Raw genomic sequence first — 23137 nt, 5'->3', positions numbered from 1 at the left:
GATTCATGAGAGAGACTCGAACAAGACCAGAAGGCGTGCCTGATGTCATTGGGAAGAACCTGGAAAGGCGAATGCTTGTCTACGGGGATTATTTGGGGGGTTTTTTGAGAGGCCTGTGACAGGAGATAAAGCCTAACAGCAGTATCCAAATGGGCATCAGCAACATCAGGAAAGCATTTGTTTCCTTTTCAATGCCATGGTGAAACTGGGCCAGTAGTACGAACCGCTCTCTGCTACTGGAAGTACATTGTTGTTCTGGATATTTACGTAAGGAGATTGTTGCCCTTCCTCTTCTCTTTGCTGTTGTTAAATAGACCAGCTGTGAGAAAAATGAAACACAGTCCTTCATCAAAAATTGCTGAATTTCTCTGATCGGGGTGGGTTGGCCTTGGCCAGCTTCCAGCTGCCCGCCCAGCCGCTCTCCCGCTCCCCCTCCTGGTGTTACAGGATTGTTTCTCACGTATTTTTCCTCACGCCCAGGCGGCCTTTTGCCCTCTCTCAGACACGCTTTCCCAGAGGTGCCACCAGCTTCGCCGAGGCCTCAGCTGCGCCCGGCGCAGGGGCCGCTGCGGAACCGGCTGGAACTGGCTGAGTCCGGCGCGGGGCAGAGCCGGCCTCTCCTCACAGGGCCCGCACCGGGGCGTCTGCACCCCAGGCGCCGTGAGGCGGTTTCGTTTCCAGGCGTCCTGCTTCGTTCAGAAGGGATTTCTGCTTTATGTCCTGGGAAGAATTCGGTCTCTCGGCGACTGAAACGGGAAGGGTAGGAGAGGGAAATCAAACGGCCCTGCGCAAGGAGGAGCTGTGACCACCCTCGCCCAGGACCGGCCCGGGGACAGACAGGTCAGAGGGGGCCTGGAGATCAAGATGTCCCCGCCTGGCAGAAACTTGTGAAAATACAGTGAAGAAGAGCTTTGATATCGAAGAAGGTAAGTTGAAGAGGTTTTCAGATGTTTCTGGGTAGCAATGGCTTTCCTTATTTTAAAGATGATATAAAGGCTTTTGTACGTCAGTGCTCATCATACACACCACATAAAATAAGGTGAAACTCATGATATAATGCTGGAATGAAAATTTGGTTTCAGTTATTCCAAATGAATTCCCAAAATTCCTGATCAAAAAGTTTGTCGCCAGTTTCCTCAAAAGCAAGGTACTTTTCAAAACATGTCCTAGTTTGTAACCAAAGGAGTTTTGTTTGAAAAATGTGTAACGGGATATCTTTTGTATTGTAATAATTTCTAAATGAGCAATCTATGATTTCGCGTGAACAAAATCCCCAAACCACATTTGTGTCTTTGACTTGAGAAAGGATGTGAGGATTGAGAGCTTCTGAGGTGATGGGATTCAGCTTGTAGGGAAAAGCCTAACACCAATTTACAAAACAAATAAACACGAGGTCAGTATGGGATTCCACAACAAGCTACCTGGCTTTCTCTCATTATCAAGTTTTAAATGAAAACACTTCCTCTTCTAACAACATAAACTAACAGAAAATTATGCCATTCAAGATTTTTGTGTTTAAAAAATATAATTCAGTTCTGTTGTTCTTTATCTCTGAAGATTAGTCCTGATTTGGGGAAGTCCACACCACTAGCATAGACCTGTAATATCCAAGGGACCCACTCAATCAGAACATGTGTTTTACTGTTTTCTCAGTGAAAGCCTGGCTTTCACCCAGACACATTAGGCTTAAATTTTCTTCAATAGTGTGAATAAAACATCTGTTGTTTTTAATGATGATTTGCTGCAAGTTCTGGTGCCTGTCATCCCTTCTAATAGTAAAGTAAATTACTCATTATTCCAAGAATTAATTCAAACCAAGAAATGGTTCTTACAATAAAATTGATTCCAGCTACTCATCTTGCCATAATCTGTAATACATGCAGTATTGGTGACAAAATCTGATCCTAAGTGAAGAAAAAAAGTTTAAAAACTTGGATTTTAGACTTGATGTTTGTTTAGTCATGTGTAAAATTTGTGTAGCATAAACATTAAAGCTGGGATTATGAAAGCAGACAAAGAAATCCACCCGTATCAATGCCATGTGTTATAATGAGTTGGTAACTAAACCCTAACTCAACGTTGGCTTGGCAGGCTCTAACACCTGCCTGTAGAGTACTCGGAGGATTTGGTAGTCACTGGTATAAGCACCATAAATTAACATTTGTTGGAAGTTTGCTTCTTAGCTGGATTTAATGCAAGACCCAGCCATTTGGCAGAATTCTTTTTTTAGGTTTGTGAGGTTTGTTTTTCTTTGGTGCTACAGCAAGTACTTTGAAAATTACAGTACTGCTTGTAAGACCAGTGTGGGAACATATCAGTTACATGCCTCTGTTATCGTTGCCTTTTAGCTGAGGATGGGGAGGCTTATCCTGAAATTTGAAGGAGAAATGGTCAGTGTTGGACATGCTCCAACACCCAATCTGGGAACTGTACAGTACTGCATACTCTCCCCTCCTGCTCTGGTTTCCATACCCAGGGAGTCTGGTAATGGTTTCATGGTTTGACCCAGTGATATTCCTTGGACATTTCAGAAGCAGAAGATATTATTATTTGTAAAATGCTATGCTTTTTTTTTAGATACAAGTATCTAAGAAATCATCTTCATAAATAAGTATCGCCAAGTACCCAAAGAAACAAGCTGTTTTAGGCAACCTAACACGAGTATTTGTAATGCAGAGAACACACAGATGCCTCTTTTTGGATCCAAGTTTTCTAACAGCCTAATTTGTAAATGAGCTTTCTGTGTATTCACACAGTCCTAGTAATTTGGCTGGCAGACCTAAGGAAATGCAGTCATCAAGCTGTGAGTAGTTTCCCACGCTTTCATGCTTCATTTCCAGGGAAAGAATCATGTCTGAGTGACTTAAGGGGAAAGAGCTGCTGAGGCATATAAATACATCTATAATAAACACTGCTTCTTAGAAGCGGGCCTGTGTCTTGGTGGAGTTTTGCTAGTGTTTTCTGCAGAAAGCAAATCTAAATGGGACATACAAAGGTCTGCATAGAGGAGCAGAGCCTCCTGTGTGGAGTGAAGGTTACATATGAGCAGAGGTATGGTAAGTGTGTGTGCTTCCCTAATGTGATTAAAAATAACAAATGCTAATCTGACTTTCCATCTGGGGGATTTGCAAATGCGATACAAAAATGTCCGTATCTGAAAGTGTGCGATCCATGCACAATTGGATAGGTAGATTCAGCTGCTGTTTAATGATTGCAGCTTTGGGTAGCTGTGGATCTATTAATATAATAATACATTGGTGTTTCATTATCTGCTGTCATAATCCATTAACTCTATGATGTCTTCTCCCCTGTGCTCTCTGTATGTCTGAGACTACTTTGTTTCAGGGCTGAACTGTGATAGAGAGGAAAGCATTGCACTGGGGTTGAAAGGAGTTGATGGATTCAGCTGTGGAATTGGTGTTGAATTTTTTCTATTGAAATATTTATGCAGCAGAATGGTCAAACTAATTCATAAATATGGCACCTTTAAATAACTAGTTTTAGCAAAAAATAAACTACTGAAGTGACATACACACAACACATTTCATTTGAGCTTATTTTAGAAGTTAAGGTAGTTCACAGAATAGTAAGAGTTGAGTCTAGGCAGGTGCGAAGGAAACCACGAGCTAGATTTGTGGAGCCTGAGGACGAAACTCCTCTCCCAAGAGGCTAGAGCACTGGTCTGGTTTAGGGGTGAAATTCCATTTTTATGAAGTGAGATTTGAGTGTGTGTTCCCCTTTCCAGGAGAATGTATCTCACCCCAAGAGGCACTCTGGTCCAGATCTCTTCCAGCATCTTTAGTTGGGGTTCATCATGTAATAGAGACAGATTTAATATTCATAAAGCCAGAGAGGAACCCTGGTGTCTGTGGCAAGAGCACTCCAAGGATAACGTGGGTTTAGAAACCTGAGGCACGGGAAAGCAGTATAAACTTGGGTTTGTGTGTTCTTGATGAACGCCAGGATTCCTGGTCCCCAAACTTTGAAACTGAATTCCAGGAAAGGCTTCATGGCAGTGAATGCCCATCGGAGGGAAGTGCCAAATTCCCTGTGTTACAGGATCAGTTCTCTTTGCCTTTCCCACCACCCTCCTGCTGCCTACACAGAGTGTAGCCATTCAAAAGCCCCTCAGAGGAGCCTGTCTTCCCGTGCGATGGAAAGGCTGGCCCATGCTTAGGTTGGGAGTTCCTCTAAGTACCTACCAGCTTACTAAAAATTTAAGCAGTGCTTAAGTGCTTAATCCTGCTCCTTACCATCACTAAACTGATATTTAAAAAGGCGTTGCATCGGGATTTTGCTGCCATTTGAGCTATTTTGCATGAAAACCTGTGATTACCAAATGATAATGTTTTGACACAGTGATAAAAGCCAGGAAATTCACCATTAGAGGTGGTGTTTCTCTCTCTCTTGCCTTTACTGCATGACAGCTTTAGTGTAGGCAGTAATCGAGTAGAAATGACAATAGCAATTAACTTATAACCTTCTGCTTCAGTACACAATTTAGCATTCATTCAAGGAAAAATGTCCATTAAGGAAGTAAATATTTGTGTGTGAGTGATCTGTGATAAAAATTCATACAGCTTGGAAAATCTGCTGTGAATATCACTGTCATTATAAGTATGACTAGGTTTTTCAATTTCCCTTGCAGGTTTTGCCATAAAAAATATCACGAATCCCTTCTCTTTTGTTTCTTAGTTTCATGCCTTCTCCCCCTGGTACAGTAATTAGTCAGAAAACTGAAGTTTAGATAATGTTCTTTACGCAATTACTGTCAATTGGTTAAATAGACCATTTTGGCATTGGTTTTTTCCCCCAAGAAGCCATTAAGTTTTTTGTCCATGGTTCATTTCTATTTGTGATTAGCTAGGTGGGAAAAGAAATGGAAAATGCTGATCTATGCTTCATGAATGACAGCTTCCTATTTCTGGTTGCTCCTTATCTGTGGTTTAAAGCCTGGTTTATTAACTAATAAGTCGAATTTCTCTGCATATTTGATCATTGATACTATTACACAGAATACTGAATATTTAAAAGTAGTTTCCAGTTAAACTCTAGCACTTGTGCTGCACCACAAGTCAAAGAATCACCTTACAAGAACTGCGCTCAGTGATTAAATATATAAGATGCTTACATTCTAATTTGGAGTGAATGTACTGTTGGTGAAAGTGGTAGGTTTAACACTGATTTGAACTGATCGTCAGGATAGACTATGAAATGTCTCCTAAAATAGCTGCTGAAGAAACTCAAACAAAATTATTTTTAAAAATTATCCATGTTAATAGCTAGGCCTGAAAAGGAATCACCTCGTTTTCTGAAGTCCTGAGCCTTTCAGAAATTTTATGGATTTCAGTATCTCTGAAAGTCAAGTTATTTCATTAAAACCACTAACTTTGACCTACAATCAGGAAAAAAAAAATCCCCTCAAAACAAAAACAAACAAACAAAACCCCCAAAACAAAACCCCAACCTTCAACCCCAAACAGCACCATCTCCTTCTAGTTTATTGGTGGTTTCTGAGGACCTGCTTGATATGAAAACTGCTCATGTAGGCATTGGGTTTGTTACTGAACTCCGGAATAAAACTCCTTAACACCAATGTGAAGTTAGGAAGTAGGCACTTCATTTATTGCACCGCTGGGGACATGGGGGATCGCTCCTCCAAAGGCGTGATCAACTTAGTATCAAAATCCATCAGTTTTTATAGACTTTTTCTGTCAGGTCATTGTTACATAAGCTCTACATAAAAATGCATACTATGCTCGCTCTTAAATTTAACCTTTATAATGATTGGTCCTTTGATTATATAACCTTATCAATATTCTTATTTAAAAACAATCATTGGTCAGTTTCACTTAGCTCTGCTGATTGGAATCTTCAATACTCAAATCGAGATGGGAAGGGTAAGGGGGTTTCCAAGCAGCATAACTGGTGTCCGTGATGGTTTCCTTAATTTCTTAAAACAAAACATATTAAAACCAGTAACCACCTGGTGAGGTTTCCATGGTTAGCTATTTCAAACTTTAACAATATTAAGGTTCCTATAGTCACACATAACACAGTTCCTAAAGTTTCTATGGCTACGTTTCAAACTTAACAATCCTATACATTATGCTTCACAATTTTACTTCTTAATCAAACCTAACTCCTCTATGTGATTAAATTTTGATTTCTTTATCAGAACATTTGCAACAGTTTCACATGCTTGTCAGCATTAGCACTTTCTACCAGTTCACGCATAGCAGCTGAATTTTAAAAGGAATCCGTGTTTGTGATAATGGACAGCAATTGTTACCTCCATAAAGCTTTCCTTGTCTGTACTAACACATGTGCTGCAGAAAGCTTTTGATTCAAAGGAACCTGTTTTGCCCTTTGATATGGCATGAGCCCTGCTAAAATGGAAAGGTGCTGCCTGTGCACGTCGGTAGGAGTCTAGGGTCGGGCAGGCTGGTGCTTGCTGGCTGAGAGCAGCTCTGCCTGCTGCCCCTGCACTGGGAGACATGGGCTCTGCCTGACGGCAGAACAAAGTGACTGGCAGCATCTGCTTGCGAGGACAGTGGCTGGATGAAGCAAGCAGGCCATTAGGGACATTTGCACTGCGGGCTTGCTCACCAGCCGCCCCAGGTCTGCACCCCCAAGCCCAGGCTCTGATCAGCTTCAGCTGCTGCAAGCAGAGCCTTGTTGAGGTGAAGGCTCATATGCCAGTGACCAAACCTCCCATAACTCAGCCCACCTGTTTGTAGTTTATTTCCAGCTGTTGCCATTAAACCTGTCATATATGTTGCAGGTTAATAAATGCCGGTGTTGTAGCCTGCCAAAATGTGAGTGTGTCCTGGTGGTATGGGTGTTCCTCTGCTAAATGCTAGAGTTATGTTTACTAATGTAACATTAGTCTTATTAATGAGATTAATTTGTTATGCAACATTTCTGCTTGAAAAAATGTGTTTGTGCAAAATGTGGCCCCTTGTTAGGAGTGGCTCTCGCCACTGCTAGGTGAGCTGCCAGGTGAGCACCTGAGCTGAGTGCTAATGCACAGAAGACAGGAGACCAGGCAAGAAAAGAAGGCTCAAAGGGGTAAGTGCAATGTCTATCCACCCTAGCACCCTTGAATGTCTTGGAGGAATGTTCAGATGTAGTAGAGCTGTTTCAGGTATTTTTGTCTTATTTAGTCTTAAGGCTATTTATTTAGTAGTCTTATTTATTTATCCAGATGTCTTCAAGCTAAAGATTTTCATATATGAGCTTCAAAACATTTTTTTAAGCATATTGAGTGCTTCTGAAACTTTTTTTGGATATTTCTTTTTCTTTACGAGGTTATTTAGCTGTAAATGGACTTGCCAATTGTTTTAGTCTAGCAAAAATTTTGAGTTATGTGACAGGGAGCTTGTGTAGCTACCTGGGTGGATTCAGGCTTGCAGAGAGCAGGAGTGCTCTGAAGCTGAACTAAATGCATTGCTTGGTTTTGATTTAGTGCTAGACTTCAGTCTGGTACAAAATCTTGGTGGACTGTGGACATTACTTCAGAATGAAGATTGATTGTCTAAGACTGTGGAGTTGTTTTAGAGTTGCATGTTTTAAATACTGAGTTCTCGATTTAAACTATTCTCAGCTCTCAAGGGAACCAAGAGGGCTTTGAACAACCACCTTGTAAATGTATTGATAATAAGAAATCTGTGTTTCCATTGTTTTGTTTTAGTAGAGGCACATGCGAGGCATAGCTTATGAGCTGGTGGTCTGGGAGCTTACAGGGAAGCGGAGTGTGGCATGGCTGCACAGGGAGCTTGGCAGAGGCTTTGGAAGCAACAAATTCTAGGAGAGGGTGGGATTTCCTGCTGTATTTCATTATCTTACGGGTGGTTGGGGTTTTTTTTCCAATATATGGAAATGCAGATTGGAAGAGGGCGATAAGTTTCAAGAAGTTAGACCTGGTTCAAGGCTTCTTGTTACTGTGAGATTACTGTGTTTAGTAAATTCAGTTCTGTGGGGCCAGTGTGAGTTTGGAGGAGTTTGTGGGTTCAGTGTGATGGAAGAGCTGGGGTATGGGGCACTATTAGGAAGGCACGTTCAGGCTTGGTTTTCCCTCTACTTACTGTGACTTCCACATACCCACATTTGTCCATGTAGCCTTTTACTTCCAGTCAGTTTTCCAAGAAACATCATCTTCTTCCCCTGCAAAATCCAGCAGCCAAAGAAATAAAGGTGTTATTTGCACCTTAACAAAAGCAAACACTTCTATAAAGTAAATGCTGATGGACGTCTAGTCCAGATGTGCTCTTTCCACCTCTCTTTTCCCCAAAACAACCCCCCTGTTAGTGGCTGAGGAGGGAAGAGGAAAGGAGGCTGAGACCAGGAACAGATGTGGGGACCTGAGGGGCTGAACTGGCAGAAGCACCATGGAGCAAAGCGCCTCTGCCTGCACCTTTCATTCCTCTGCAGAGAATGGACAGGCAGGGAGCAGGAACGGGCTGTCCAGCCAGGGCAAACAGGACTCCTGGGCCAGCACAGAATGTCCTGCCCAGCCCTGGGCCACAAGAACAGAGCAAGGATGATAGCTTCAGCTCCGAGCTCTGACGGCAGCTGTTGGCGTAGCAGGGAGCTGCAGGAGGCAGGATGCCTTCATCCTGGGTAGTCCTCCTAAACTTCCCTTTTCTTCCCGTGCTAGCAGGGACTGCTGCTCTATCTACAGCTCTGGTGACTGTGTCATCCATAACTGCCTTTACTTCCGAATGCTCCTCCTTGAGAGGTTGTCACAACTTCACTGTTAGAGATCCCTCATACCTGTGAAAAATGATCAGATCTCCCATTTGTGTGTGAATTGTGTAATGATACCCAAAGCAGATGTTTCAACACCTGCAATTTTTCCTCTTCTTGGACCAATATTTTTCCTTGTTCAGAGCTACCTTATTCATCAGCAACATTTGGCCACTGGTAAAGTGGCATGTGGCAGCTCTTTCACAGTTGGTTTAGGACACAAAATAAAAAAATCTGTATCTTAAAGAGAAGTCTTATAGGAATGCGAATGGGCAGAAAGTAATTATACACTTGGAATGCCACCAGGATACCAGCTGACTGTGGAAAAAATTAGCCTCTTTGAGAGCAGGAAGTTTAGAGATACCCAAGTTTTCTGCTAGGCTAGAAGAGAAATTCTTATTTTCCTGCTCAGTTAATGGGGTGAATTGACTCTTCAAGGGATCAGACAGGCACCACAGCTGGTGCAACGCAGGGGACAGGAGTGTGAGGGCAGTGGGTGAAAAGGGAAGAAAGAGGACTGTCCTTTCTGGCAGTGTTTGTTAGTGTATCTCTGAGTCCCACTCAAATACTGACTGGAATTGAATGGCTTAAAAGCAGGATTTAATCAAATCCACAGTGTGAGGTGTAGGAGTGTCTGCACTTGCAAGAAAAAGCCTGTTTGGTTTTCTGTAGCACTAGCAGAGAGAGAAGTGGGTGTATTACCTACCTCTGAGTCTGCATCAGCAACTCATTTGTCAAAGAGCAAGGGAGAAAGTGAGTAATGAAAGTTTATGGAGTATATTTTCTTCTCAATGTGCTGTTAGCATTAATGGGAAATGCACTCAGAGCAAAGAGAATATGCCCCCTTGTGTGCTTAATGATCGAGCTCCTGGGTCACTACTAAATCTCATGCAGTTTATGTGCTCCTCTATGCAATGTTTCTACACTGTAATTTAAAAAGGGTAAATTATATTGCTGACCTTAGTTAATTGTTGTCAGTGAAGCAATATCATAGCCAAGAGCAGACTGCATCAAAATGACCTGAGATTGATCTTTCACTTTCTAAAAACAGAGCTACAGTGTATTCTTTGTGTTATTAAAAATGTAGTGACTCAGGATGCAGTATTTAGAAAGCAGATAATACTTGGTCAGAAGATCACAGAAACTAGCTTTGGTGACACTTGTTTTCTCCTGAAGGCATAATACTTGGTCACTGCTGTGGAGTTTTAGCAGGAGCAGAATGCAAACTCTTCTGGAATTGTCTTTTCTGTACCAAGTGAGGCTTTTTTCCTTTGGCACTTCTGTAAATGAAATGAGGAAAGCAGAAGTGAGAGGGGGGAGAATGGAAATTATATGGTGGTGCATACATAGTTTGTTTTTGTTTGGTTGGTTTAATTTGGGAAGGCTATAGACCTTAAATGTATGTTAGTCCTCCCTGGATCTCACTGGAGAATCATGGTGTATAAAACTAAAGCACAGGTTTGTTACTGGGAGTGAATGCAGAAAGGGAATCCTTCCCCTCTAACTTTCAATGTGACCCTTGTTAATTCATGTTTAGGGTGATGACATCATTGTCATATAACACTTAGATTGGTGACTTCGGAAGGAGTTTTGGGAGAAAGCCTTTGCACCAGCTTTCCTGAGCTTTTTTAGCAAAGAGGGTCTTGTTCACTTGCAGAGATGTGACAAAACTGCTGGGAGCCTGTGCGTGGAGACAGGGCTGTAGCTTGCAGGTGATCTGTTGCTCAAGGACCAGGTTGTGCTTACTGCAATGAATAAGATGGGGGTGATGGAAATCAGCCCAAAGCTGTGATTCTCAGCTTGAAGGGCAAAAGACTTCCAGGCAGGAGGAGAGCTTGCAAGTAGGGGGAGCCAGTTGGTTAGCCGCTCTCTGGAGAAGGGTGTCAGGCCCTGCTGCCGATGCTGGAGGACACCAGAGTTGTTTCTATTTCATTACATTAGTTGAGGTAATGCCCTATTCCAGTGTTTGTGGGGGAAGCTAAGAGACCTCTGGTGTGGTGGCATGCAGTGGCAAGGTGGCGGGAGGTGACTGGTGCCCACAAGGCAGCGTGTGACATGTTAGAAGCTACCTTGTCCTGTTCAAACTCCACCAGGTAATCATTGAGGAAGGTGAAATGTGGTGCAGGTCTGCAAGGATTTCCAAGGTTTGTCCCATTCCCTAAGGCACTGTTTTCTGGGGCTGCATATACAAGCAGAGAGTGTGTTGCTGCATGCAGGATAGTTTGGTCTTCTGCTCCTGGGGCACAAAGCCAAAGCTCCCTGTTAAAAAGGGAGCCACAACATTTGCATCCTTCTCAGCCTGTGTTCCCAGTCCTCATGAATACTGAATGGCTTTGCTATTATAATGCAGTACACTCAAAATGAATTAGTAATGATTAACAATAAACGTCGAGATGAATGTAGTTGAGGTTTGGGGTTTTTTTTTCTAAAAGTGATAATTGTTTTTTATGCAAACACTGGCTCTTTTCCTCCCTCTGAGCACAGAGAAAGGACCTTGCTGTTGTAGCTCTCAGCAGGCCACGGCTGCCGTAGCACAGGGGCTGCTTGGTGGGAGAGCTGCTGGAGCCTGGCACTTGGGCACCGTGGGTGCAGGCAGGTGTGTCAGCATGTCTCTGCCAGATGGCATGGGGCTTGTGGGCACAAGTGATAATAAAACTCATCTGTGATGTACAATAGGCTCCTCTTGGTTATGCACATCCCGTGGTCTCGATCAGCTGTTGGAGACTCCTTTAATCATAGGCAGGATCTGGAGAGTCTTTCCAAACCCCCAGAACATGAATCTTTGAATGCCCCTGATGCAGCATGCAGTGGAGCAGAAGGCTGGTGTTGAGCCAGATGAATAGGATGATTTTCACCAAGTGACTTTATAGGAGCTGCTGTAAGTCTTCTCCCCTTCCCTGAAGCACAGAAGGAAGAGTTTGTTATTCTGTACCACCACCAACAGCTCCCATGGCTCTGCCGTCTGGAATGAGAAGGCAGTTGTTTAAGAAAAAAGTGTGTGTGTGTAAGCTCTCGAATTAACCTTTGTTAAACCTCTGCTGAATCATGACAATTGAAATGTTACTGTAATTTTAAAAAAATGGGAAATTTGGTTCTATTTCACTTAAACCAACTGTTAAAATGGTGCATGTCTAAATGTATGTGTTTATCTTTCTTTCCTCTTCTTTGTTTCTCTTGTTTCAGGTTTTTCTAAAAGATTGTTGTTTTCAGATATCAAACCTCAACATTTGCATCCAGACAAAGTTTGAGTAAATTTCACACTTTGCGCTGTATGTATCTATCAGAATTACTGGCTAAGACAAGCTCCAGCTATTGCCATTTGTATTCTCATAAATCTCTCCGTTAGATTTCCTGGATACCTTGATTTATTTTAGTTGCTATTAGATGAGCTACAGGAAAACAAGCTTGTAAATGAAAAAAAGGTCTGGCCTAACCTTACTGTGATTTGCATATCCTAATCTAATCAAAGCTTTTGATAAATCTCTAAGATGCACGGGTATGATAGACCTCTCCACCCTAAACTCCTAAATTATCTTTGTACAACCTCTGTTCTGAAATAAGCCTCATACTTCATTGTGGGGATTCAGGGCAAGAATGGTTCCCCAGTAGTGTTAACAGACCCTCCTTCAGTGTTTGACCATGGTCAGAGAATGGAGACTATCACTTTGTGTTACTAGAAAAATGAGGACTGAGTCAGAGGTGCATGCTTGTGAATCTCTATGAGGGTGCTCTGTGATCTCTGTGATATGTTAAAATATGCTGGTTTTGCAGTAGAGGTAACATAATGCTGTAGAACAGATGTGTTTTGAATAAACTGGATGACTTGGAACATTGTTTGAAACTTTATTGTGAGATTCCATGTCTGGCCTAAAAACTTAATTATTCTATAAATTCCTGGGCCTTTGGGCTTTTATCAGAAAAAAGATAACTCTGAATATCCAGAAAGTTGCTAACTAGAGTTATTTTTAGCTACCTTGCCTTTACTGAATGAAATGTTAATAAGCAGTTTCCTGTGAATCTGTCATATATAAAATTGCCTAATTGCTTGCATGGTATGCTAGTGAGATCACGTTTTCAACTTAGAAGTGGACCTTGATAGCAATTTTTCTCCTGCTGAAATACTACAAACGGTGCTTACAGTAGCTGATGGGGTGGTGGAGGAGCTCTGCTCTGTGAGGGGACCTGGAGGAGAGCACTGATTATCTCCCTTGGGGAATGAGTTGGAGAAATCCCCTAGAAAAGTCGGAGGTGGCCCATCGCCGCTTTTCCTGCTTGCCACTGTTGGTGTGTCACCCGTGAAGAGGAAAACGGGTATCCTCGACGGGAGAGAGAGGCTCATTGGAAAGAGCAGGTCGTTACGGAGAGCCTTATGATAGGAGCTGCTGCTTGGGACTGCCCCTGGCTTGGCCAAAGGTGTGATGAGTTTGGAGCACGTTCTGGTGGAACTGTTAGTGAAAGGGTGGATTTGGGTTATAGGGACCACGTTGGTTGGCTCTAATAGCAGAGAGCACAGTTAACGCTGGGCTGCAGCACAGCCAGTGCCAGCACTTAATCCAAGACAGAGCCCTTGTGCAGAGCAGCTGTTGGAGGGCAAATCTAGTCCGTGCTTTCAATGCGTTAAAATCTGCATTGTTGTAGTTGCTTCTTACAGGGAGTGTGGAATGAGGTTTCATTGTTTTGAATTTGCTTTCAAGCAGGTCTCCATTCAACAGATTAAAAGAAGAATTCCTGGGGAAATATTAGTGTACAGACAGAGGCTTTAGGCTGTAAAACTGAAAGCAGGGAATTGTAAAGGGTGATAAGGGAAATGGGCTGCCGTGATAAAATACAGTCCATGGGTATAAATGTTGTTTGTTAAAATCTCTCTGAAGTTGGAGGAGAAGAGTTTTTGGAGAGACAGAGGAGCGGTGAGGACTGAAAAATCAGCAAATGGGCATTGAATTTGTTCTTCATAACTTTTTTTTCTGCAAGACTGACATTTTCTTGGTTAGGAAGATTCCCTTGTGTCTTGTTGGAAGGATGGGGGAATAAATATTCTTAAAAGGTAAAGGAATTTCATAAACAAATATGTGTCTGTGTTCACCAAATGTATAAAACAGGTGGTATGCAGGGAGCAGGCAGAAATATTGTGTAATGGTAGGCAAATAATGCAGTGTAGAGAGTTACCGTATGGAGGAAAACAGAAGAGGTGTGTGATCTTAGTGTCCATGTGGTGTGCTAAAGAGGACTTTTTTTTTTTTTTAAAGTGACAGGTTTAGCTAAATAACAGTACTTAAAATTGAGGTGGACCCCAAATGCACTGAAGTTCATTAGTTCTGGTGGATAGAACATTTACTTTTGCTGGCCCAGGGCATGAGAGAAAAATGTTCATTTGCCTTTGTAAAGGACTTGAATGCCCTAAAGAAAGTGGTGTTATTTTTGGAATGGAGAGAGGTTTTAACTTGCACTGCAGAAATAACCTGTGTCCCAGCTTAGTTTCATGAGCCCTTGCCCAGAAGCATGACAGAATGGACCTATGTGTTTTCCTCCTTGATGCTGCTCAAGGGCTTGCTTAAGTCTTATTGGCCTGCGGTGGGCGTAGGTCAAGCCTCAGCTTGGCTTGTGTCCCAAAAGCTCTTCAGCTGGGAACAACCATGGCACAGGGCTGGAGGGTTACCAGCCCAGCAGCTGATGGGGCAGGAGCTGGGGACTGCCAGGACAGCATTGCCTCTGGGGGAAATACTCACCTGAAAGAAATCCAATTTCTCCTCTTCAGTGTTTATTTAAAAGCCTAGCTTCTGTAGCTCTCTTAAAACACTGTAAAGAAACCACTATTTTAGTAGTGTCTGTTGCTATCCAGGAACCTCATGAAATGCCATTTTCAACAAAAATTGGGTTTTATCTCTTTGTTACTTAAGATTCTTGTAGCATCTGACTGCTTTTAAAAAAAGTAAAGGCTAATCATCGTGGCATTTGGCAGGAAAAGTGCTCAGGATTTATCCCCCCCCTTTTTTTTCAAAATTTATATATGTTTTGGCTTTGTTGCTTGTTTCATTAAGTTTTTGTTCTAGAGTCACATTTTACATGTTTTAATAGAGGAACTAGCAATTTTATTCACTCAGCAAGGTGCTGCAGTTATTGGAGCCCCTGGCAAGTTTAAACAAAATGCATGGATAGATGAGAGTATTTGCCAGTTCTTGTCTTCAAAGTGCTTTACAATCATTAACCCAATATTCATGGTTTATTCTGTGAAAATCCAGATGGATCTCGGAGTTGTTTGTATTAAATTATACTTACAAGATCATGCAAATTGAAAGGAACTACATGATTTCACTCATAAGGAAATTAATGATTTCTTAATTAACTGCTTAATTAAAACAAAGAATCTAGATTTTGCAGAGAACAGCTGATTGGAAAAACTCTCCTTAATAATCGTCTTTACAAAAAATTGGGTTGTACCACGGATAAGAAGCAGAGCTGCAAAAGCCACTCTATAAATTGGCAGACTACTCTGAGCAACAATACTGAAAGTCTCTTTGTTTATTCTGTTCACAAAGAATATAGCAGGGATATAAAGGCAGGGGAGCAAAGCAATATGAACTGAGTTATAAACTTAGTTGCACAGTCATCCCTTGCGAAAGTAAACAATACTTTGTTTTAGAAAAAAAATTGTGTGGTAAAAACAGATGTATTTTCTTAATCCCCCAGAATCCATTGCTTTTGTAAAATTAGCTAGATATTATGTAAGATTGAGGAATTTGAGTAGAAGAAGAGAAAGTCCTTGCTCTGTTTCTGTCTGCTTAAAATCTTTCATAGTCCCTCTTCTCTAGAATATCCAGGCCTTGTCTTTATTATGTTTCCTAACAGGTAGAGTTGTAATACGCTTTATGGTCTCTGCCTTACAGTGAGTAATTTAACTTTTTTAAGCCACAGCTGAAATGGTAATACAGCTGATAGATGCATTTCCAGAAAGGAGAGTCTTAATTAACGATGGCCAAACTGAGCTGATTAATTTAGATTAAAATAGCCGTGAAGATGGAATGACTTGGATTTTTATGGGGTTTTCCTGCTTAAATCGCTGCTGTTCAGATTGGGGAAATTCCTCTGGCATTCTGCTTTCCTCCCTGTGCAATACACTGAAACAGTTACAAGTAAGTTGTATGCATTTTGTTTAGCCCAACAGTCTGGAGGTTCAGAAGATAAGAAATGCTTCTTGGCATGAATGAACTGTGAAATGTATTTGAGAATGAAGCTTTGGATGAGAATTTACATCAAAAAACTCCTCAAACTTCCATTTTAAAATTTATCACGCTGTTTATTCCTGCAGAGAAGTAAGTCTTATCTTTTGAATTTCAGACTCTTGTACTGAACAATTCTTTTTAAAGATATTTTAATGGCAATTGACATTTGACAACCCCCCCAACTGTGTGTGGGGAAAAAATCCTCTATTCTTGGATTTTCCGTGCTGCAGGCATAATGTCCCCTGAATATTTTGAAAGGGCTAAATGCCTTTTCAGAATTATGCAAGGTTTTGGTTCTTAGATTGTTGGTCTGAGCAAAATAAGGAAAGCTTTCTTGTAACTGGCATTGTAAACATTGCAGCAGAGTCACCTCCAAGCAAACTTTTCTTGGTTACTCAGAGTGTGATAATATCTGAACATCCAGTGATGAATATAACAGTAGAATCCCTTTTCTAGCCAAGATGCATACAACATAAATACTGTAGGTAGGCAGCTCACTACTGCCTGCATGTGTCTGCATGAGTTCCTGAAAAGTACTTGTTCTATTAAGTGTGTAAGATAACTTATATCAGGAAATGGAATGAAATTCTGATACAGTATAAGCAAACATAACCAAAAAGAGTTTTCCTGAAGAACTCATTTCCTTGAAGCGCTTGTTTCCTGTTCTTGGATGTCAGTTTTAGCATTTAGAGAGACTGATAAAATTCAACTGACATCAGGGACACAAAATATAAGTTGTCAGGTCTAATAACATTCACAAACACTACTGCCATTTAACTATAATAGAAAATGAAATAATTCCACTTTCACAAACATACAGCAGAACTCTTCTGAATGTACTGTGGTCCATATGCATTTTCAGGAATCCTTTAAAAAAAACCATCTTGTGGATTACATTTTGCATCTATCTGTGTGTGTGCAAAAGAAGAATCTATAGTGGACCTTTCTTTGTTAGACTTCTTGCAAGTGCTCAAGGGGTAGATGCCAGCATCCCCTCACAACTAACTCCTTGCACTGAAGACCTATCTTCCTTCTTGCGCTAAAGATCTATCAAGCAGGTTACAGATTTATTCCAACTCCAGAGTAGACAGAAAAATGGAGGTAGCGTTGGAAGGAAAAATCTTTTGCAGAGCCTAATCCCATGATGTCCATCACTGTGCTCTCATTTCTCACATCTTACTGTGCCCGTAACACTCACCATCTGTCTCCATCTGTGAGGAGCATCTTAAAGCCACACTCCAGCCTGCTTCAATTAATATTTTTGAAAATTATCATTCACTAATTGACATAAAACTCTTGTGACAACCAGCTGAAGATAGTGCTGTTTATCTGTGCTGGTGTTAAAAAGAGGATCAAAGTCTGTAAGGGAAAGGATTACCTTCATTAGAACTGGTATAGCTGGAAAAAAAAATGGGATAAACTTTGAACTCAGAATCTCGTCTGTCCCTCACTTCAGCCTTTGGGAACAGCACAGCCAGAACGAGCTGGCAGGGTGCAGGCTGTTCCCCAGGCTCTCTGGCGTGGGACCCTCTGCCTAGGAAATGGCCCCACTGGTTTACAGCTGCTGACTCTCGCAGCTTCTGCTGTTCAGAGCTTCTGCAGGTCCAGTGCGCAGTGCCTGGGAGATATGAATAACGCATTGACCTACTCTTACCCATGCTCATCTGAAGCAAGTGCCCAACAGAAGCATGCAGCTCTCCCAGTGCATCCTGGTTTGCAGGTGTCAGTCGGCATGCCGTCGCCCCGTATCACAGAGCTAATCCCGCACACAGCCCCACTGCCTGCACAGGTCTGGGCTGCAGAGCTGTGACTAATGCCGAATGCTGTGCTGTAAATAAGAACTTGTGTGTTAGATATGCAGGAAATGTTTTCAAGGTGGTGATTTCTCAGGGCGGACAGAGCTGGAAGGGATTAGGATGTCCATTGGGGAGTAAAATGTTGAGCTGCTCTCAAAATTCTGCTGAACAGCTAGATCTTATTGAAAAGAGATTTATGTATGGGGGGGTGGGGGGAGGTGGAGAAGAAGAGGAAACAGATGGGTATTTTGTATGTGGGTTTGCTTTCCTTATCTAGGAAGGAACAGGTAGTCTGCCTAAGCAGCCTCTGCTTTTAATTTCTGCGGCCCTGGCACAAGCGGCAGGAGAGGAGGAGGGGGAGCAGCCAGCTTGGGAAGTCAGGCTTGCTGCTGCTCCCACCCAGAGGGATGGTATGGGGTGCAAATAGGGTCAGTCCTTACCCACTGTGGTGGTACCTCACTGCCAGCTGCTCCCTTGAGCCTCACTGGTGATGGAGTCAGCAGCCCACAGTTGTTTGCCTCCGTGGGTGTGGTGGTTTTGGTTGGGGTAGAGTTAATTTTCTTACCAGTAGCTGGTATGGGGCTATGCTTTGGATTTGTGCTGGAAACAGTGTTGATAACACAGGGATGTTTTCGTTACTGCTGAGCAGTGCTTGCACAGAGTCAAGGCCTTTTCTGCTTCTCCCCCCACCCCACCAGTGAGCAAGCTGTGGGTCCACAAGAACTTGGGAGGGGACACGGCTGGGACAGCTGACCCCGACTGACCAAAGGGATATTCCGTGCCATATGATGTCATGCTCGGCAATAAAACTGGAGGGGGGGGGGCCAGGCCGGGGAGCGGGGGCCTGCTGCTTGGGGACTGGCTGGGCATCGGTCTGTTGGTGGTGACGCACGGTACTTTACAACTCAGAGTGAGTTATAAAGCAGGCATGTTTATTTCAGCGCTGGGTACGCAGGGGATCGCTCCACCTATCGTGCACCCTGTAAAGCTCGTTAGTGAAGTTTAAATACATGTGTGAGATAAATATTCATTACATTTCCCAGAAACCTTATACATATTCATTACATTTCTGAGAAATAATTAACATATGCAAATGCCCTTCGCGCAGTCACAGTTGTTGCCTTGGGTGGTCTTTGGGTGGTCGTCAGGTGTTCTTCGGGTGTCTTATCATCCTCTTCCTCGCTTAACTGTTCTTTACCCTTTTCAATATTTTGATATTAAACTTCTGTTTTTCTTTTGTTCTTCTTGTATCTTTCATGCCAAATAATCTTTGACCCCCAAAGTGCTCTTCTCATGCCAACAAATCACCCCTTGTCTTCTTACTTGCGTTCTCAGTTTCTCTTGTCCTAGAGTCCATATGTCTGTTTTCCTGTGTTCTCACAAATCTATCTACACATCCTTTAATTACTGGAGTTGCAGGATGTCTTATCTCATTAAAGGAAACCATACATTCTGCTTGTACCTACTTATTGCTTACAAACTACAAAATATAATTGACATCTGGAATATATATCGACTACCATATATCATTGGTGAGCAATTGTTTTTATTTGCATCACTTGGCTTTCTTGGGTTTTCTTTCTCTCTCTGTGTTATTTTCCTTTTCATTACAATTTATTATCATTATTTTATTTCAATTATTAAACTGTTTTTATCTCAACCCATGCAACTTCTCACTTTTACCCTTCTGATTCTCTTCCCCCTCCCACCAGGGATGGGGGTTAGCGAGCAGCTGTGTGTGGTGCTTAGTTGCCAGCTTGGGTTAAACCATGACAGTGGGTAACTGTCAGCTTGACCGATTCCTAACTTCACACTTTTACTTTTGCAATGTGGAGCACCTCTCAAAGCATACTTACGATGCAGGGAAAGCTGCACCAGTTATTTTCTAGTGTGGCTTGTGGTTGAGCTGGTAAATGCTGTGCATGCGTCAATGGTTGTTACATATTGTACAGGATGAAAGTAGCAAATCATAATTGTGGTCCTCACGTGGTGGAAAGTCTTCACTCTGGAATACCTGTTTCTGAGGGCTGTGATGAATGTGCGTGCACAGAGCCTGGCTCATCAGCTGCTAAGTGTTAGCTGATAGTCATGCGGTGGGTGGTCCACGTGAATTGCTATTTTCCTGATGGTACAGCAGTTGGTGAAAAAACTCCGTGATGTAGCCGTTAGTATCAGAAAGGCTGCAAAGTAAAACACACTTTGAGTTTTCAGTAAATGAAGAGTGGAAGGAAAGTGACCAAATCCCATAGTGTGTTCTGGGCAACAGGGGGGTGGGTGGGAAGGATTTCAGTGACCTGACTGCTGTCTTACAATCTCTCCTATGTTTGCTTTACCGATTTAGTGAATGTGGATTTTTATTTATTTATTTATTTATTAATGAAAGGGCTGCATCTGAATGAAGGTAGCCAAAGCCTCTTCCCCATATAATGTAACCGATTGCTCAGAGACAGCAGACACATAAATCTCGTGATGGTCACCAAAGAGCAGGGCTGGCGCAGGTAGCAGCTGTGGACAGAGACACAGCACAGACATACTGTTGTGCCTACTCTGAGGATAAATGAAAGATCTTTAATCTCCAGAGCTTTCACTTCTGTTTTCTCTTAGCAGTCCACATGCCTTCTCTTTTACCTCAAAAGATGCAAGTTCCTTTGTTTAATATATGTTTTATACAAACTTGATCAGAAGGCAAATCGAAACTCTCTCATTTCAGTGCCATCAAATAATTCAATATTCAAATTAATCATAGACTCAGGAAAATCAGTAATACAATTCTGCATGAAATAAAGTATGGCTTTTGTTAAAGTGAGCGTCTTCATTTCTACTGTATTCTGATTCAGCAAATCTTTAATATGCAATCAGCCTGCTTGATAATACATACTTATTTTCCTTCTGTGGAAAAAGGTAGCTCAGCAACTTGATCCCGGGGTGTAGGATTTTCAGGATTTTCATCTCCAAATACTTGTGTTCAAGGATGTGTTAGGCTGTTTCCATCCTGCAGTTGTTGAATACCAGTTTAGTTCCAAAAAGACAAGAAGTAGAGGCTAACTCCTAATGCTACAGTGTGGGATGACCGCGGCTTTCCTTTGGGTTTGGGGGAAGCGCACAGTAGCCTGCATTTGAACAGCTGGAACTAAGAGCCTCTCTCACTGTGGATTTCAGAATCTTTCTGAAGACGAAGGATTAAATTTAGAGACTTTGTGTTCCTTTTAAAACTTCTTCCAAGTGTCAGTCTTTCACCTTTACAGTGTGAGGTTAATTTATTGCCCAGGAAGGTTGCTCACAGCAATGCATTTATGACAAAGGTGTAGTACCTGTGACCTCACAGATGAACCAATGTCCTGCTATGTCCTTGCTAGGTTTTTCCTTTATCTTGTAGATAATAAAGAACTGCAGAAGGAATGTCTGCAGGTCCAAGATGTGCAACTGAGAGCTGAGACCTGCTGAGAGAAACGGAAAATTCCTGTTGCACCAACTTGAGGCTGGAGCTATAGATCTTTATCCATAAAAAAAATCAAGTGTAGATCAGCTTTGAGGTAAAGGGTCAGAAAAGAGATTATCACTCAAACTGTATCTTCAGAGCTTCATTGTAGTAACTGTGACCACAGTAGCTGGTACTTATTACATTAAAGCCATACCCTGCTTTTTATTATACTCCTATCTTCACACCTGCTGGGCATTATTGCATCTTGGCTCATTTGGGTTTTTGGGGTTTTCTTGTGGCAAACTGAAGTCCGTTTTCATTTAGTGACAGTTTTGCCAAAAATTTCTGTACAGTATGAACATCAGTCAAAGAGTAATGTTTTGCATCATTAAGTAGCTTTCAGAATCTAAGTTTGTTTGAGCTGCTTGGGCACACAGGTGGCTTGTCCAACGTTGCTTGTGAGGCGAGTACACAAACTGGGAGTAAAATCTGTATCTAGATATTTGGATCAGTCTGTCTTTCCTCATTTTGTCTCTCGTAACTTTTTTACCTCAGCAAAAATAGAACTGAACCCTTTCAATCTGATCCAATTAAGAAATCCAACTAGCGCTACAACTTGCAGGGCACTATTATCATGTTGACTTTTAATCATGCTACTGTGAGTATATTTCCATTCTGAGCCCTGTTACAGAATAAACTTGAATGTGCTGAGGCAGAACGCTTTTCTTAAAAAATATTTTAAAATATTGTGTATTTATTAGCTGCTTATGTGACGTGTTAAGACAAAAGGATAAACCAGCTGTCCAGACTGAAAAGATGAGCTTAATGTTGACATATTTGTAGCAGTCTTTCATGAGTGAAACAGTTTGCCTTGTGTAAGAAAGTGCATGTTGACTAATAGAACTATCTGAAGGACTCCAAAATTGAGCCTCCCTGCTAAAAGGGCTGACCACAGCTTTCAGAGATCTCTGAAGGTTTGTGTAACCGCTTCTCACGGCTGTGTCTTAGTTATGAAATGTTTTCTTTTTAAATAAACCATGACCCCTCTAGTAGATACCACTTTTAATTTGGTTTGTAATTAGGGAAAGAACTAATGCTGTGCATTGCTTAGCACTCACAGGATACCAAGTGAATAATAAAGAACTGTACCAACAGACTGTCATATCTTGTTGGTATGCCTTCATCACCCTCCTTTCCCAAATCTTGTTCCTACACTCAGGTTTTATCCCTGCTGTAGCTGTCATGGTTATAAGGTCTGTTAACACTGCTGTGATAAAACAGATAAGTAAAAAGTTTCATCTAAAATCCACCAGTAAAATAGGAGTTGGGAGGAATATAACGCATTTGGGGGTGGGAGGGAGAAAAGTCTGGATAAGTCCTTTCTTCAAGCATGGACATGATTGCCTTGCAAAATATGGCAAGCCCAAGGAATGAAAGCCTGCTGTTTCCTTCCATGCTACATCTGCAGTACTGTGTGATTTAATGTACTGCCAGCTTTGCCGAGCCTGGCAAGAAAGGAGCCAGCTTGCAGTAGTTAATGCGATGGAGTTTTTTTCAGTTTTGAACATTTTAAGTAAAATTTTTGTCCCGCAACAGTTTCTTTCTGTTAAAGATGGTAGAATTTATTCCCTCCTTAAGGTGTAGAGAATAGAATTAATATATTGAATCAACAGAAACTTGAAACAGATTGCTTTAGATTCATGGTCTCATCAGCCAGAATCAGGGGCTAATACAAGCCCGTGCTTGTCTTCTGAGTCTGTCAACAGAGGCAAAAAGACACAAAGCCAGTTTTGCCCCTACATAATTCACTTCCCCCATCCAAACTGCCTGGATTTAGCCACAAAGTTTTAGCTTTTTCTGATGCTACTGATGTATTGATCAGTGTGAGCTAGGACAACTGAAAAAAAAAAAAGGGGGGGGGTGGCAGCAAAAAAGCCTTTAGCTAAGTGTTT

The 23137-nt window shown here is 41.9% G+C and overlaps 1 protein-coding gene across 8 annotated transcripts in view; it reads left to right on the top strand.

The window, feature by feature from the left end:
- Nucleotides 1–23137, top strand: part of KCNIP1 (potassium voltage-gated channel interacting protein 1) — a 467611-nt gene that overhangs the window by 352802 nt on the left and 91672 nt on the right. Inside the window, exon 1 of one of the 8 annotated variants that reach the window (XM_029998238.2) lies at nucleotides 711–926. The exons of the other annotated variants lie outside the window; for them this stretch is intronic. The gene's annotated coding sequence lies outside the window, so the exon portion shown is untranslated. Of the gene's footprint in view, nucleotides 1–710; nucleotides 927–23137 lie in introns of those variants that run through there. 8 annotated transcript variants of the gene reach the window in all.

The sequence above is a fragment of the Aquila chrysaetos genome, chromosome 22 (genome assembly GCF_900496995.4).
Source record: "Aquila chrysaetos chrysaetos chromosome 22, bAquChr1.4, whole genome shotgun sequence".
In the NCBI taxonomy this organism is placed as follows: domain Eukaryota; kingdom Metazoa; phylum Chordata; class Aves; order Accipitriformes; family Accipitridae; genus Aquila; species Aquila chrysaetos.
Note: the sequence above shows the minus strand (reverse complement) of the source record. Positions and strands in the feature narration are given on the sequence as shown.